Source organism: Rhinolophus sinicus, linkage group LG15 (assembly GCF_036562045.2).
Source record: "Rhinolophus sinicus isolate RSC01 linkage group LG15, ASM3656204v1, whole genome shotgun sequence".
Classification (NCBI taxonomy): Eukaryota; Metazoa; Chordata; class Mammalia; order Chiroptera; family Rhinolophidae; genus Rhinolophus; species Rhinolophus sinicus.
This window is the reverse complement of record NC_133764.1, coordinates 17,649,233-17,664,645: the sequence shown is the minus strand read 5'-3', so window position 1 is coordinate 17,664,645 and position 15,413 is coordinate 17,649,233. Positions and strand designations below refer to the sequence as shown.

The following is a 15,413-nucleotide window of genomic DNA, read 5'->3' as shown; positions in this document are numbered from 1 at the left end:
ACATGTGGAGATCAGGGTAGATACACCTGTGATTAGTTCTATACATAGCCTTTTGTCGCCTGAGGACAATTCTTTGGGGAAATCAGTGCACCATGCAAAATACTGATTACAAAAATCAGTCAAGAAAAGAGAAATATAAAAAAAATTAAGTGAGCCAAGTGTAGTAACTATAAAGCTGTATTAACTGCTCACCCGTGGGTAGACAAAGAAAAAACCACCTACGGTATCAAATAGGAGGGCAACTTGTTTTCGAGTAGAAGCAAGAAGTGGTATATACTTTAATATGGTCACCAAGCGGTTTTTTTAATCACTTTCTCAGCTTGCAATATCGCTTAGCCATCAAACTGCATTTCATTTTGTACACCAGCTGTCAAACTTCAATCAGTGATTTTTAACAGTTCGTCCTCAGCAACAAGTTAGGTGAAACAACATGGGGGGGATCCTCTTTGCCTTTCCATTTAAACTTTATTCATGGAGTCTTTAAGAGATAAGTGGGTAATAAACTAAAAACCCAAAATCCAACAAAGGCTTACTGTGGATCTACCTTTTTGCACAATTGTATACTTGGTCTACTTGACAATTTTTTAAAAAGTATAGTAAGTTTTCTGATCCCTGATAAGTTTCCATAACTGAGATGGTTTCCTATCCCATCATCCCTATTCTTTATACTACTTGCTTTCACCCCAAACTGCTCATTGGTTAGAGATCCTATAAATCAATGCAAAGAAAAACACACTAATTCAGCTAAAACTGTCAAATAGCTCCAGCATATAAATTCTGTCTTCAACATAACTTCAGTTAGAACAATCTCTGGAAACTGAACCTAGATTTCAAGAAGGATCTCTCAATCATTTCAATTACTATTTGCCCAGGATCGTCCTTCTAGTTGCTAAATGGACTACTGCCCCATTCATGAATTGCATAATAAAGCCAATTAGATCTTCAAAAAAATTTTTTACCAAAGTACTGCCAAAAAATTGATATTGATCCCTTCTGGCATTCTAATCAACATTAACATAAATCTGGTCCAAACGCCTTTGGTGAAAACGCCCAGTTAAATCAAGTTCACCTTGAACATTGCCACTCAACAAAGACATGTGCAACACACACACACCCTTTGTTTCCAACATCGCAAATTTTGGGTTTTCCATCAATTGATAACTTTCCTCTCAATTAAAAACCTATAAAAGAGGTTCCTGATTTGGGCTGAAGATGAACTCTGTGTCCTTCAGAAAGAAGGGACCTGTATAAGTTGTAGAAGCAAATGAATTCAAAAGAGAAAAATATAATTTAAATTGTAATGCTACAGCCACCCAAATCAATAAAGGGGGGAGGGGATAAAAATAAACGAATTAAACAAAACTCATCTGGATTTCTTTTTTTTTAAGTTTGGTTTTTGACAACTGAAACGAAATCCTCTGAGAACCTATGGATATAATATACAGGTGGAGAAACAGATAAGACGTTTAAGTTTCAGTAACAAGGTAAGTTTGGTCGCTCTAGCTAGGTTTCTCCAACAGGGCTAAGTACTACACAAAGCCTGTGAAAATGTACTCTGGAAGAGACTTGAGCAGAGTTAATCTCTAACAAGTATCAAGATGTCCTTAAACCATCATTTGCCGGGGGTTCTCCCCCTTTCCACTAGCACCTCCTTCCTTTAGATTGTTTTTGCTGATTAAGGCAATCCCAAGTAGGAAAAATGGTGAAGACAGCCTTAATGGGCAAGGATGCAGTACAGTTCCAAAAACCAACTCCTACGGTTTTTTGTTTGTTTGTTTGTTTTGCGGTTTACTGCATCAGATGCCTCCCAAGAAAGGGCTTCTCTTTTCTCCTCTGTTCATGTTACTGCGCGACCGACATCGACACATCAGTAAAAAGAGATGAGTTCTGAATCTCCTTACCCTGCTGCAGGGGTGAGATGGAGGGAGAGAAAGAAGAATTAAGGGTAGAATTAGAAAATCAAAGTAAATTGATGGCATGTGGAGCTCTTACTTCCCATTCCATTTCCCCTCAAGGTTAAGTCGGCTGAAGTCGGGCTTGCGTTAGAAAAAGCACCACACACACCTTGAGCCCTGGGAAGGGAGGCGAGGATCGCTCCGCAGCTCGCTGGGGCTCCGGGCTCCGCCCCGCCCGCGTGGGGCAGTTCAACTCTCCGCGACCCGCCCCGAGAGGATGGATGAGAAGGGGCTTCTAGCGGTCTTGGCAGGGGGAGGGGGAGGCGCCTGCTCCGGGTGCCAGGCTCTCCGAGCGCAGCACTCCGCGGTGCGCCAACACCCCCTCCCCCAGCCGGCTGCCGCTCGCTCCCCTTCGCCGCCGGAAGCGAGCCCCGCCCCCTCAACTCCATCCCGGCCCTCCGCGAGCCCCCTCCCGTCCACACAGCCAATGGCAAGCCAGGGAGCCAGCAGAACGACTCGCCAAGCAGCCAACTGGGGAGGCCCGCTGGGAGGTCAGCAGCCCGGGATAGGCCGGCTTCCCGCGGCCCCGGCCCCCGCGCGGCTCCTCTTTGTTAGAGCTGCCCCTATCCCTCCTGGCCCCCCACCCCAAAGCTGGGAGCCTAGCATCTCGCAGCTGGGCCAGGTGATGCCCCCCCTTCTCGCGCTCCCCCGCCCACTCTGCCTGGGTATTAAGAATGACCCCCTGCCAGGCAGTACCTCCCAGAGTGCCTCAGACTTCCACAGTAATAGCCACTAGCAGAGATACCCGACGGTAAAAATGCTCCCCAGGCCTCTATGCCTCGCCCTTCTTTTCACAGAGTCAACTGCACTCCCTCAACCGTGCAGAGATTTAGGTTTGCATATTAGGTCAGCCGCACACATCAATCCACCCTGTTTGAAAGTGCTTCCCAAGACTCAGAAATTAAGGGGTAGGGGGTGAATATTGGAAAGGTATGTACCTGGAAGTTGGTGGTGGCAGAAGAGGGAATACATCAAATCACCTGCAAAAAAGAAACACCAAAGGACACACACACACACACACACACACACACAGTTGGCTCCAACCCAGCTCAGCCACAAGACATCTACTTCCAATTAAACCCAAACTAACCACTCCCTTAACAGGTTTCAGTAAAATCAGGAAGCAAACATCTAAGTCTTGTTAAAGCCATCACCTCATATTAGAAAAAACTCAAAGCAACTGCCAGGACTCCGCATCAACACTTCAATCTCTAATGCCAACGTTAAGGGCATAACACTGCTGGGATGGATATGCTAAGGATTGTAGGATATTTTCTTAGGCATAGTGGTGGAGCAGTATATGGATCTCACTTAAGAAAAAAAAAACAAAATGGGGGTGCGGAAGGCAAGCTATTACCTATACTGACATTTTGTTCCCCAGAATTCTAGCAACTAATGTTACAAATCTACATCACCCACTACAATCCTGCTTAGTTCCCCAATTACTACTACAATTTTTTAAAAACAGAAACAAAATACTTCTAAGTAGCTCTTTCCTATGTGGCGCTCAAAGCATTTCATATATATAACCTCAGTCTTTTTGGAAGATGGCAAAGGAGCTGAAAAACATACCCATTTTAAAACCAGCTCTTTTTTTTCCTAACCCAAATTCAAAGACTCTGGCTGAAGCAGCATTTACAGAGAAATTTCATCAGTGTCTCATAGGCTAGCTTTTATTAGGTTCCATATGAAAAGAATCAAATGTGAAAAATTATTTATTTTAAATTCTGCCCACAAACGTGTCAGACTAGCTAGCAAGTGAGTGCCACCCATCTTCTCCTGAACTAGAACAAAAATTCTCAAGAGCACAAAAGCAGTTACAGCTCTCCTCCACGTCATTTAGCAATCCTGTGGCATTTTCCATATTAAAATAACGAAACAATACTCAATAAGCTAATGTTTAGAAGAGCTGACCTGAAAGGTACTCTTGATGGCAAAAGGAAACTTGTGAGTCAGTGCCTTCAGAGTCCAGCCTTCTTGATAAAGGCGATTTTTTTTAAAGGATTAAATAGAAACTAAAACTTAAATCCTTTCAAGGTCACTCACGTACGAATTGATTTGCCTAGACATCAAACACAAATATACCTGTGTCTCGCCATTATTTTCACAAATGTTGAAAACTGGGTAATTCAGACAAAACTTCTAACATCCTCTTTTAAAACATAAACAAGGAATTCTTAGGCGGTTTCAAATACCTTAACTGAAATTAAGAAGTCAAATTCATCTGCCAAAAGTATCTATATAATCCAAAAAACCACAAAGGAATTACAATTGTTTCATAAAAGATCACAGGGACGCCCAAAACATTTCCTCCTAAAGAAGACTTCAAGTCCAACTGAATTCTTTTCATGCCCCTCAAATATACTCTTTCTATTTTGCCAGTACCCTAACAGACACCCTTACCATGTGTCTGTGGGGGTAATTATAACTTCTTTCTATTCTCCCTTATTCCACATACCACTGCTTTCGTACATTGGCTCTTCTCCTTTAAGAACTACAGAAACAGGGCAATTCATTGCACATTTACTAGGTGCAAGGCCCTGTGTCAAGAAATTTATATATACATATATAATATTATCTTCATAATAAACCAATGAAATAGAAAATTTCCTCCATTTTTACAATGAAGAAACAGAGGTTCAAAGCAGTTGAGTGGTCTACTCTAGGTGACATAGCTGGTAAACGGAAAAGTCAGAATTAGAACTTGAGTCTTCTGGCTCCAAATCTAATACTCCTCTCCACTAAGCTATATAGTGGCTCACTGGTGCCTATGTCATCCAGCCAAGTTTCCACTCTGCGGTTGTTGTATCTTCCATAACCTGGCACTAGCCTATGGCATCAAACGTAACTCCCTACCTTTTCTCAGCATGTTTTCCCCACACCAGATAGACTGATTTTCTTGCTCACTGTCCATGTATCATGTTCCTCTATTTCTACTTTCTTGCCATGACTTGTGGTGTTACAAGCATTACATTTAAATCCTACCCATTCTTCAAGACCCAGCTCCAATTCTACCTCCCTTATGGAGCCTTATTTGATGGTGTCAGCGATGATCCATCTTGAATCACTACCACATACAATTTTGTATTTAATTGTTCTGTTGTTTAATATGTGATTTGTCTTCCTAAGTTAGGCTGTAACTCAGAGCTAGTATATTTGCGTTTATATCTCTCCCTTCACAATTTTGCACAGTAAGGCATATGTAATCAAGTCCTCAATAAATATTTAGACCAGTAAACTTTGTAGTAAAAGAATAGCCCAAATCATTTAAATGACTCAAGTTCTCATAACAGCCACCAAAGCTGAAAGCATTAATAACTTTCTTAATTCATTTTCAAGATAGAACAAATAACCAAGTCCTCATTCTGCCACTACTAAGTACTTAGCTGCTCTGCCTCAACAGGATCCTGGACAAATTGATAAATTGATAGGAGGGGCTTCAGCGTTTCTTGATCTGGGAACTATTTACATAAGTATGTTCAATTTGTGAAAATTCACTGAGCTGTCTACTTATGTATACTTTTCCGTATGTATGTTTTATCTCAATAAAAGCTTTAAAAATACCAAGTTTCAGATTGTATTATAAAATAATGACATCCATTTCTTAACCACCTATGAATACATATGGCTACAGTTCCAAGAAAAATACCTGGACGTGTATACACCAATTGGTCACCAGTGCTTATTTACCACTGAGTGGGGGACAGAAGGGGTAGGGAGAGGTGAAGGAGACAATCTTTAAATGTTTTATTTGATCTTTTAAAAATATATGTATTACTTTGTAATTTTAATAGATTAGCTAAGATGTGGAATTACAGATTATTTTTTACAGTTTTTAAACTTTCTATGTTAGACATGTCTTGCTTTTTTAATTAGTAAAATATATTAAAAGATAAAACAAACACGTCATCTCTCACAAATAGAAAGAAAAGATCAATGGGCTGGACTGAAACTAGGTAATTACCTACCTAGTCTGATCACTGATCAGGTTGCACTTCAGTATTTTTTGAGTACTCTATTTTGCAAATTTCCCTAATGACATTTAACAAGCAAAAAAAAAAAAAAAAAAAAAAAGCTGCCTTTGATCATTTACTCCAATCAAAATAAACACACAGTTTTCAGTAGAATCACATAACAAAGACAAAACAGTAAAAACGATCAGCATTAACAGAAGCTGAACACTATTAAAAAGGTATTTTCCCCGTAAAGACCTGCTCCGGGACATTTTACAGAATTCAGTCATGAGACAGAACACAGACCTTGGTAAGAAACGTTATGATTCACTAGACTTAAAGAAAGCAGCAGGTCTGAAAATACAAGTGTTAAAGTTAAAAAACAAAAAGGCAATGCCTTGAACTACTATTTCAATGTATTAGGTTGGTGCAAAAGTAATTGTAGTTTAAAAGGTTAAAAAAAAAAAATTTGCAAAAACCGCAATTACTTTTGCACCAACTTAATAGCAAGGTATCCCTTAAGAGATTTTTTGTTGTTTTTTAAAAACTGGCTACACTTTCTCTTTCAGACACTAGAGGGAACTGTAAAATCCATTCACCTTATCTGTGGGAGTTCAATTTATTCATTCATTCACTCACATCACCACATTTTTATTGCATTCCCATATACCAGGAACTCTATTGGACCTCAGGGACAAAAAGATGAATGAGCAACTTAGTCTAGTGAGAGGAGACACACCAATTTAAAAACTGCACATGAGAACCAAACCCCAACTTTTGCAAGACTGGGGGCCTAGGGCAGAACAGAAAGGAAAGCATTTCTGGCACAGGGAGAAAAAACATGTGTCCATATCATAATTCACACTAGACAAACCAGCTTATCCAAACTGGCTGATTTTCCTATTAACAATCTTCCCTGCTTTAATTCAAATGAAAATAAGCTATACCTTGAAGGTATCTTTAAATTGTTTTCTTTAGAAAGTAGAGGCATGAGGCCTTCTTGGGTATGGAAGATTTGCTAAAATATCTAGTTGGCTAGGTTTCAAAATCAATTGTACACGGTTTAAAAAGCATGAAGGTAACAGATACAATTGGAGTTAAGACTGCTTACATGACAATAAAACTTCTCAGTAGAAATCAGGATAAATTATATTACACTCCCCTGAAAAGAGAGTGTCTGTCAAGGGAAAATGAGTAAGTAGAAATTTCCTAAATGCACTCTAAATGCACCCAAGTTAGGAGATAGAGAACCCTGACAATTAGCTTTCACTGTTGTCTTTGAAAAGCCTCTGTAAAGAGACATGTTGGTTGGCAAATCATTTCCACACCTAAATAATTCAACTTTCCATAGGAAAGACTAAGGTTTTAACTGATAAACCAGAATTAAAGCTCCAAGTCACCATAAGAACAATGGAAACATTTGTGTGGTGTATTTTTCCCTCATCCTCAAATGACTGTTATATCATTTGCTATGGTTTGGGATGTTTGGATTGCATATGTTGGTGGTGGGAAGTTGGAGAAAAGGGACAAGTTGTTAATATCTCATATTGATGGGGTAGCACATGGTAGAAAAATGAAAAGCCAACATCCTGAAAAGGTTTCACACACACACACACACACACACACACAAAAAATGAGACAGCAAACTTGTGAATCAAGTATGATTTGGCATCTTTAAATGCAGAGCCAATTCTCTTTTAGTGCCAAAGCCAATGGCTTCTCCTGTAGATAAAATGGCACAGTTCCTGAAAAAGCCCTGGACGCTGTTTCCCCACAATCCTATAATCTGTCAGAAGACAGAAAACAAAAAGGCGGCTTTGCCAGCCAGGAAAAGCAAATTATAACCAACACAGAGCCAACACTTTACTTCAGACAGAAGGAGCTTTTTCTATGCATCTCTGGAAGGAGAGAGACAAAAGAAGCTTACCATTGCTCAAATAACCAAGGCAAACATTTTAAGCAAATATCATCTTGGATAAGCATTTACTGCAATAGCCTACTTTCTCACTTCTTATTCATAGCCTTAAAGAATATTTGCAACACTTATGGAAGAGAGTTGATGGCCACAAAACACAAAGAACTTTCAAAAGTCAATAAGAAAAAGACAAATAACCAAAAGGGAAATTTTTCAAAGGACATGAATGAGTAGTCACAGAAAAAATACATAAAAAATCAAATATTACATACATCCCACAGTGTTAGGAAGTTGTGAAAGTGCTGTCTCCATACAGTCCTAAAGGTATTTTGACTTGATAATACTGCCAACTGCAAGCTTCCAGAGAAATCTTGGCAACTCAGAATGGAAGAAAAAAAAAAAAATAGGTAAGGGTGCCTAAAATCATCACATTACACTTTAAATATCTTATAATTTTGTCCATTACACCTCAATAAAGCTGGAGGGAGGGGGAAATAAGGGTGCCTAGCATAAGGAATTCATTTCTAAAAACATTTAGGTAGAAGCTTTGTGAATATCTACTGGGAACTATTAAGCAGAATGGACACAAGAAAACTGCAAATCAAATCCAAAGAAACTAAAATAAGAATATAAGATGAACCTTTACCTATGAACATAAAATAGCTGAAGTCAATCCTTGACTCTACAATGAATAAGGCAGATAGATGCTGGAAGCAAATAACATAAAGTCTAAATACAACCACAGAAGTAAAGCACCTCCAAGACAGTAAGCTTACTCAACTACCTTTGCTGTGGAAGCAGGCCATTCAGGGAACCCTTTATCAGTCACCAAATGCAAAAGGAAAGCAAATAATGCCTGGTGCTGCAAAAGCAAGTACAGTCTTCCCATCAAAGAGGAAAAGAAACCTAAGCCTTTTATTTGTCCTTTATACAAAGAGGTAATGGATTATGGGAGAACTCAAATTCCAGAAAAAAAGATTCAATTCCAACCTATGTAAATCTAGGACCCTCATGTCACTTTGTTCTAAAATTAACAATACATAGGTCCCTATTGAAAAAACAATACACAAGATCCCAGCAGAGTCAAGTTCTGAGCATATGTCAGCACCACTACTTAACCATTTCAGTTTTCCCTTATTGACTTTAGGCATCAAAAGAAACACGTCCCAATTTTCCTGTTTGACTGCCACTTTAAAGGCTGAGAAAAGTTTAGTTCATCAGATTCGAATTTCAAGCATTTTCTAAGTACATAATGCCATCAATTCTATATTTAGACTCTGGTATGGAACAAGGAGTGCTAGTTTTGCCTGAAATGGTACCATGTCCCTCTTCAAAGCCTAACTGCAACCATCACCTAAGCCTCTGTTAAAGTGTCTATATGGTGTCACCTAACATAAACTAAAATGCTTTTCCATGCTTTTTTGTGAATTCTACTGATTGGCTGTGATGCTTTAAATATAAATAAATCACCCCCACCAGTCCTTTAAACATTCAGTATTATCACTGGCCTTCGGTGGCATTCATATACTCACTTGAACCAAAAAGCCAAGATGGAAAGAACGCTAATGATACAAGTCCTCTAAAGTTATAACAAATCTTGGAAATATTCTCTTTAATAAAAAATTGTTTCATTATGATTCCATAATTGTTACACTGCAGCTTAAGGTAGCAATCTTTTCCCATAGTCTGAGCTAGTTGTTCCTTCTAACAAAATTTATAAAAAGATATCACCTTTCTCAAAAGGAACTTAAGGCCTCTACCATGTTGTTAATTTTCACAACATTCCAATAAAGAACTATTATTTAGCATTTATATCACATCACACTTTAACTTGCCAAAGTGTTTTATAATTTTCATTAGTAGTCATGCCTCACAACCACTCACTAAGCTAAACTGGTCCTGTTACCCTCATTTGACAGCTGAGAAAACTGATGTATCTATCGTAAGGCCAAGGTCAACCCATTATGCTTTTCCAAGACCAGGGACCTGACTCTGACAAACAGTCTCATGCACTCACCGTTGTACATGTAATACCATAACCCTAGTTGAAGTAGGATTTTAGAGAACAGGAATCTACCTAAAGTGATGGCACAAAAACATTAAAAGATTTTAACACTTCAACAAAAATATGTAACCACATTTAGGACTGGGTAGAAGAAAAGGAAACTACGAGACTAAGAAGAAATAGAAGGTAAGAGGGAAAAAACCAAGAGTGGACAATATCACAGTTTAAAGAAGCAGAGAGGCAAAAATAAACGAAGACTGAAAAGTGTCGTCTGGGTTTGACAATTAGGTCATTGAGCAGAGCAGTTTCAGTGGAGTGGTGGGGACAAAATCAAATTACATGCTTGAGGAACAAATAGGCTGAGAGAGTGAAGGGAGCCGGGGGAACACTACTTTTATGAACAGGAGAAAAACGGAGCAGCAACTGGGGTTGGGTAGAGACAGGGAGTTGAGGGAAAGCAAGACAAAGATTGAAGATTCAAATGAAAGAGAAACAGTGATGCACCAATATCAGAGGGGTTAATAGTAGAGCAAGAAAGGAAAGGCCACCGTGAATATAAACCAGTCAACTCCACAGGTGTGGGAGAAAAAAGTAAAGACAATTTCCACTTGATGGCCTTTGAGAGAAAGGTAAGGGGAGAACAACATTAAAGGATTAGAGATCAACTGGAATAACAATTTCCCAAGAACAGGAAAATATTTAGGTGAGACACAGACACCCAGACACCCAACAATTCCCTACTAAGAGGGATGACCTTACTTTATTAAAGTCCTTACTTAGACATTTGAGATCTGGTGGAAAATCAGAGTACTTGTGGAAAAAAAGAGCAGAGTAGAGACATGATCCAGAAACACTAGCAGATAGTTCAAATAGCCTCTCATGAGAAAGCAGCAGCAGAGGGAAGGATGCCAGGCAGAGGGGGAAATGCTGTTAATCAATATTGGACCTGGTTCAGCCAACTATAAGTCACAGCCAATGTTCTCAATGTCTTCCCAAACCTGAAAATCCACACTCACCTGGAAGCCATAATATACAACTTCCAAAAATATTCAGGACGTCTCCTGCCACAATATTCTGAATGTCCAAGGTTCCGTCCATTAAGTATTGCCTGGGAGAACAGATAGCTTGGCTAGACTTTGGATGAGATCCACATGCCCCCCAATTAACTTGATCAATCTCACTAGTGAATCCTTTTTCATGTGCTGAAGTAGAGAATTTATCTTCAGCTTGACCCAGCAGTACCCTAGGACAGGAACAAGAGACTAGGAAAGGTGCGCAGCATAATACTTGGCAAATAAGCAAACTTAACAAAGTAGAAAATAACTGGAAAAGCATTCTTGAAATCGTACGAATCAGAACACACAACTGCATTTCAAAATAAAATAAATTCTGAAGGATCTAAAATTTCTACTCAGAGACCTCTCACTATGTATCTTTTAAATTACTTAAAATACATTCAAAAAAGAAATAAAATCGTTAAAAAATTCAAATATATTTAGGAAATTACATTTCTGGAATTCTTTAACATCTCTCAACCTCAGACCTTTTTTTTTTTTTACACAGTAAAATTAATTTTGGGGGATTCAGTTCTAACAGTTCTAATAAATGCATAGTTGTGAAATCACAATCAAGTACAGAACAGTTCCATCACCCCCCCAAATTTCCTCATGCTACGCCTTTGTAGTCAAACACTCCCCCTACCCCGAACCTGAGGCAATCATTGATCTGTTCTCCACTGTCCCAATGGTTTTGAGTTTTCCAGAATGTCGTCATCAATTCAATCACATAGTGAGTAGCCTTTTGAACTTGGCTTCTTTCACTTACCATAATGCATTAGAGATTCATTCGTGTTATTGCATATATGAATAGTTCCTTTTTATTGCTAAGCAGTATTCCATTGTATGAATGTATCACAGTTGGTTTATCCATTCCAAAGTTGAGGGTCATTCAGGTTGTTTCCAGTTTTGGGTAAGTACAAATAGAGCTGCTATAAATATTCACGCAACAGGTTTTTGTGTCATAGGTTGTCCTTTCAATTGGGTAAATACTTGCATCATATGCTAAGTGTATGTTTTTAGAAGCAACTATCACAATGTTTTCCAGAATTCCAGTTGTTCCACATCCTTGCCAATCCAGAATCTGGTCAGTTTTCTTCTTTACTGTTGTTTAGCCATTCTAATGGCATATCTCATATGATTTTAATTTGCATTTCTCTAATAAGATGTTGAGCAGTTTTCATGTTCATGTGCTTCTCTGCCATCCATCTATCTTCTCTGGTGAAGTCCTTCAAATCTTTCATCCATTTTTTATGGTGTTATTTGCTTTCTTCTTGATGAATTTTGAGCTCTTTGAGCTCTTTATACATTCAGGATACAGGTCCTATGTCTGACACATGATTTGCAAATATTAGGTTGGTGCAAAAGTAATTGCGGTTTTTGTAACTTTTTTTTTTAACCTTTTAAACTGCAATTACTTTTGCCCCAACGTAATATTTCCTCCCATTCTTTTTTTTTTAGATTTTATTGGGGAAAGGGAACAGGACTTTTACTGGGGAACAGTGTGTACTTCCAGGTCTTTTTTTCCAAGTCAAGTTGTTATCCTTTCAGTCTTAGTTGTGGAAGGCGCAGCTCAGCTCCAGGTCCAGTTGCTGTTTCTAGTTGCAGGGGGCACAGCCCACCATCCCTTACAGGAGTCGAACCAGCAACCTAGTGGTTGAGAGGATGCACTCCAACCAACTGAGCCATCCGGGAGCTCAGCGGCAGCTCAGCTCAAGGTGTCATGTTCAATCTTAGTGGCAGGGGACACTGCCCACCATCCCTTGCGGGACTGGAGGAGTTGAACCGGCAACCTTGTGGTTGAGAGCCCACTGGCCCATGTGGGAATCAAACCAGCAGCCTTCGGCGTTAGGAGCATGGAGCTCTACAAGCCTGAGCCACCGGGCCGGCCCCTTTTCTCCCATTCTTGTGTCTTGTCTTTTCATTCGCTTGAGTGTCTTTTGCAGAGTGAATTTTGATGAAGTACAATTTATTATTTCTTTTATGGAGCTTGCTTTTGGTGTTGGTATCTAATAACTCTATGCCTAACTCAAGGTAACAAGGATTTCCTGTTTTATCCTAAATATTTTATAGTTTTCCATTTTACATTTAGGTCTGTGATCGATTTGTAGTTAATTTTTACATAAAGTATGAGATATAGGTTGAGATTCTTTTTCTCTTTTTTCTTTTTGCATATAGCTATCTAGTTATTTCAACAACTAGTTAAGAAGACTATCCTTTCTTGACTTGCCTTTGCACCTCTGTCAAAAATCAACAGACATATTTAATAGCGCAGTTGTATTTCTAGACTCTATTCCGTCCACTGATCTATGTATCTATCCTTTTGCCAATACCACACCATCTTGATTACTGTAACTCTTTAGTTAAGTCTTGATATCAGGTTCTATTTCTTACTTTGTTGTCCTTTTTCAGCATTGTTTTGGCTGTTTTTGTCCCTTCGCCTTTCCATATAAACTTTAGAATCAGCTTGTCCAAGACTTTTTCAACATTCCCGAAATGTGTCTGCTTTCAGGTAGGAATTAGCTGCCTAAGTTTACCTTTTCTTTTTTTTAGAAAGTTTAAAGGAGTTTATTTGAGCCAAACTGATGACAATTGCCGGGAAGCAAAATCTCAATGGATTAGGAAAATGCTTCCCCCCTATGTTTACCTTAAGAAAAATGATGGGGGTATTGTAAAGATTGGAAATCTTAAGTTTATTTTTTAAGGGTCTGATTTTTTACCTGTACAGCTACTGAGATTTCCTAAAGCAATGCAGAAGGGAAGAAAAATGCTTTGCACAAAGATATGTATTAATATTATTTGGTACAATAAAGTTGAAAACCTAATTTTCCTAAAAGACATGCTGTTTATTCCAAATAGTTAAAACAAACAACATTAAGCTTCTTGTACTTTACAAACAATAGTCTCTCTACAGCCAGTAATCTTCCCTAACTCCTCACCTACTTTACAAACAATGGTCCTTCTACCGCCAGTAAGCTTCCTTAACTTCTCACCTAACTCCCAACTCTTCCTTCAGGGCTAAACCTTGAACATTTTGCCACTCACAAGCCTTTCTTGATCCTATAAAAATGGGTTACGGGGTTCCCATGTTTCCATTGCACCCCAAGGTCCTCTATCACCACTCTTTTAACACATTATCTTCTATAAATGACAGTTAACTTATTTGTTTCTCCCATCAAGACATAAATTCTGGGTAGGCAGGAATTAGCTATACTACTAGCTACTTCCTTCTTAGCTTCTAGCAGAATGAGCAATGCATAAATCTTTGTTCTGAATGACAGCAAGAAAGAAAGTTGAAAAGGGGATGTCCTACTTTGCAGACATACTGTAAAAAGAGACCTCCAAAAGAACAGGTGATAGCAGCTTTTAAAAAGGAGAGATCTGCAATAAACAAGGAGATGGAGGGCAAAACTACGGAGTCAAAGATAAAGAGACATATGAAAACTATAACGTATGGACAATTATTTGGATACTGTTTTAAATAAAACAGTTGGAAAATTATTGAGATAACTGGTGAAATGTGAAAACTGACTGGATAATTGATGATATTAAGAAATGCTTGATACTTACAAGAAGCAGAGTACAGCATTAGGAAGAGACAGTGGAAACCTAATGGCTGTGTGCGATGTCCGAGGGATAGTGGATGGGGGGAGGGGGCTTCACACAGTGTGAGGGATATAAATGATAAACGTCCAAGTATTACTTTGTCTTGTGCACCTGAAACTAATAAAAAAATGTAAAAAAATTAGATTAAAAGCAATCAAGAAAAAAATAAAATAAATGCTTGGCGTGGCCAGTTAGCTCAGTTGGTTTAGAGCGTGGTTCTGGTAGCACCAAGGTTGTCGGTTCGATCCCCGCATGGGCCACAGTGAACTGTGCGGAAGGAAGGAAGGAAGGAAGGAAGGAAGGAAGGAAGGAAGGAAAAGAAAGAAATGCTTATTAATTTTTGTGCGATTTTTCCTTTTAGTCTATCTCTCTTAGAAATATATACTGAATTATTTATTCATGAAACTATGATATCTGGGATTTTCTTAAAAATCTTTTGGGTGGGTTAGTGGATGGGGGGTACACAGTCGGTAAAGGGTACAAGGCTGGTATGAGTTGACAATTATTGTAGCAGAGTGATAGGGTTCATTATTCATTATACTGTTCTGTCTACTCTTGTATATATTTGAAATTTTCCATAATAAAGAAGTAAAAAGATATCTACAGAATTCTTTTATTTTTAACATTAAATCCCCAAGGAAAGGGCAAAAAGGGAAGCATGGAGAGTTAAGCCTTGAACCAAGTCAAGATCTTTGGTGATGGCTTTGATTCCCAGCTTTTGATTCTCCAGTCAAAGCCATACATCTGTTTAATGTCAGTATTAAAAAAGCTTAGCTAAAATCTACCAACAACTTGAGATACTCTGCATATTTCTTCCTTTCATAAAATATATCTCTGCTTCTATTTCAAAATCATGAACTATAAAAAAGCACCTAAATTATACCAAACTGTCCTTCAAAAAAGCCAACAACGGCATGTATATCT

General features: G+C 38.6%; 1 protein-coding gene across 6 annotated transcripts in view; it reads right to left on the bottom strand.

Moving 5' to 3' along the window:
- The window catches only part of FAM222B (family with sequence similarity 222 member B), a 56,322-nt gene that overhangs the window by 33,894 nt on the left and 7,015 nt on the right, over positions 1–15,413 (bottom strand). For 2 of the 6 annotated variants that reach the window (XM_019739542.2, XM_074320200.1), the window contains exon 1: positions 2,065–2,311. The exons of 2 other annotated variants lie outside the window; for them this stretch is intronic. The gene's annotated coding sequence lies outside the window, so the exon portion shown is untranslated. Of the gene's footprint in view, positions 1–2,064; positions 2,312–10,844; positions 10,864–14,453; positions 14,607–15,413 lie in introns of those variants that run through there. 2 more of the 6 variants (XM_074320198.1, XM_074320197.1) reach the window with 2 other exon arrangements.